We start from the raw sequence: 2,306 nt of genomic DNA, 5'->3' as shown, positions 1-2,306 counted from the left end.
CAGAAAGCAGAGACCCAAGGGGACCCTGGGCAGCAACCCCATGAAGGGTGCCTGGGTCCTTCTCCTGAAACCATTCCACCCTTGTAGAGCTTTGGGCCAGGGACGGGAGAGACAGCTTCAAAGATCTGTGAAATGGCAGGGGTCTTTTTCCTATTCTCTTGATAATTTCATCTATCAATAGTAATCTCCTTAACAAATGATCACCTAGCCACAGCCTTGGTTTCCTCTTCTGAACACACTTTTTCACTCTTTTAAAAAAAAAAAAAAAACATGGCCTGCTTCACGAATTTGCATGTCATCCTTGTGCAGGAACCATGCTAATCTTCTCTGTATCAGTCCAGTTTTAGTATATGTGCTGCTGAGGGAAGCACGTTTTTCACTCTTTATGTGGCCAGCCTACATCATTTTGAAGTCTTCCCATTCTGTTTTCTTTTTAATTGTACATTCTGTCTTTAAGTCATTTCTTTGCTCTCACATCTCACTGAATGTGGTCAAAAGTAACCATGCAATATCCTGAATGCTTTGCTGCTTAAATATTTCTTCTGCCAGATATCTTAGTTTATTGCCCTCAAGCCTGCATTTCACAAAGACCTAGGACATGGACACAATGTAGCCAAGCTTGTTGCTACTTTGTGATAAGGATGGCCTTTACTGTAGTTTCCAATACTTTGTTCCTCATTTCCATCTGAGACCTTGTCGGAATGGCCTTTACTGTTTAAATTTCTACCAACATTTTGACCACCACCACTTAAGCAAATCTTGAAGGAGATTCAGACTTTCCCCTAGCTCTCATCTTCTGAACCCTCATCAGAATCTCCCCTAATGCTCCACTTATAGCAATTATAGGCTTTTTCTAGCTTGCTCCCTCAAACCCTTCCAGCCTCTACTCATTGCCCAGTTTCAAAGCCACTTCCATATTTTCAGCTATCTGTTAATAGCAGTGACCCCATTCTTGGTACCAATTTTCGGTCTTGCTATAACTTGCTGTAACTATTCTCTTGCTATAACTGAATGCCACTGACTGGGTAATTTATAATAAAAAAAAAGGGAAAATTATTTCTCACAGTTCTGGAGGCTGTGAAGTCCAGGAGCATGGTGCTAGCATCTGCTTAGCTTCTAATGAGGATCTTCTTCCTGCCTCATAACATGGCAGAAGGTATCACATAGCGAGAGGGCAAAAGTATGCATGTCAGCTCAAGTCTCTCCTCCTCTTTCTTTCAAGCCCCTAGTCCTACCTATCATGGGAGCCCCATCCCGATGACCTCATCTCATCCTATTTCCTCCCAGAGGCCCCACCTCCACTCCACATATGAATTTGGGGTTACGTTGCCAACACATGAAAGTTGGGGGACACATTCAAGCCATAGCATATGCTAATTTTTTTTTTCTTGGTATGGAGTCTCACTCTTGTTGCCTAGGCTGGAGTACAGTGGTGCAATCTCACCTCACTGCAACCTCCACCTCCCAGGTTCCAGGGATTCTCCTGCCTCAGCCTCCCAAGTAGCTGGGATTATAGGCACACACTACCACACTTGGCTAATTTTTGTGTTTTTAGTAGAGACAGGGTTTCACCATGTTGGCCAGGCTGGTCTCGAGCTCCTGACCTCAAGTGATTCACCCGCCTTGGCCTCCCAACATGCTGGGATTACAGGTGTGAGCCACTGTGCCTGGCCTAATCTTTACTGTTTATACTCCTCTTGTATGTAGACAAAATTAAACAGTAGAAAGGACAAGAACTTTGAAGCTAATGTAATCTGAATTCCTGAGTTTGTATCCTCATATTTTTAAAAATTGCGGTTACAAAACAAAACACATGAGATCTAACGCCTAACAAAATTTTAAATGTACAGTGTTGTTAACTTATAAGCACAATGTTATACAGCATGATTCCTAGAAGTATTTCATCCTCTGTGACTGAAACTTTATATTCTTTGAACAATTCTCCATTTTCCTCTCTCCCCAAGCTCCTGGCATTCACCATTCTGCTCTGCTTCTATGAGTTTGATTATTAATTAATTATAATTTTAATTATTATTATTATTATTGAGACAGGGTCTCTCACTCTGTTGCCCAGTCTAGAGTATAGTGGCTTGATTGGAGCTCACTGTAAGTTCCAACTCCTGTGTTCAAGTGATCCTCCCAAGCAGCTGAGAGTACAGGCATGTGCCGGTATACCCAGCTAATTTATAGATATTTTTGTAGAGATGAGGATCTTGCTATGTTGCCCAGGCTGGTCTTGAACTCATGGCCTCAAGTGATCATCGCAAGTCAGCCTCCCAAAGTGTTGGGATTACAGGTGTGAGCCA

At 42.5% G+C, this 2,306-nt stretch overlaps 1 non-coding gene across 1 annotated transcript; it reads right to left on the bottom strand.

Annotated features, from left to right (window-relative positions):
* Positions 1-264: 264 nt before the first annotated feature.
* On the bottom strand, positions 265-371 carry LOC115893435. Its single transcript, XR_004053432.1, has one exon. It is a non-coding gene; the product is annotated as a U6 spliceosomal RNA (small nuclear RNA).
* Positions 372-2,306: the final 1,935 nt, after the last annotated feature.

Source organism: Rhinopithecus roxellana, chromosome 14, assembly GCF_007565055.1.
Source record: "Rhinopithecus roxellana isolate Shanxi Qingling chromosome 14, ASM756505v1, whole genome shotgun sequence".
NCBI classification, from domain to species: Eukaryota; Metazoa; Chordata; class Mammalia; order Primates; family Cercopithecidae; genus Rhinopithecus; species Rhinopithecus roxellana.
The sequence above is the reverse complement of the archived record's forward strand: the minus strand, read 5'-3'. Positions and strand labels throughout refer to the sequence as shown.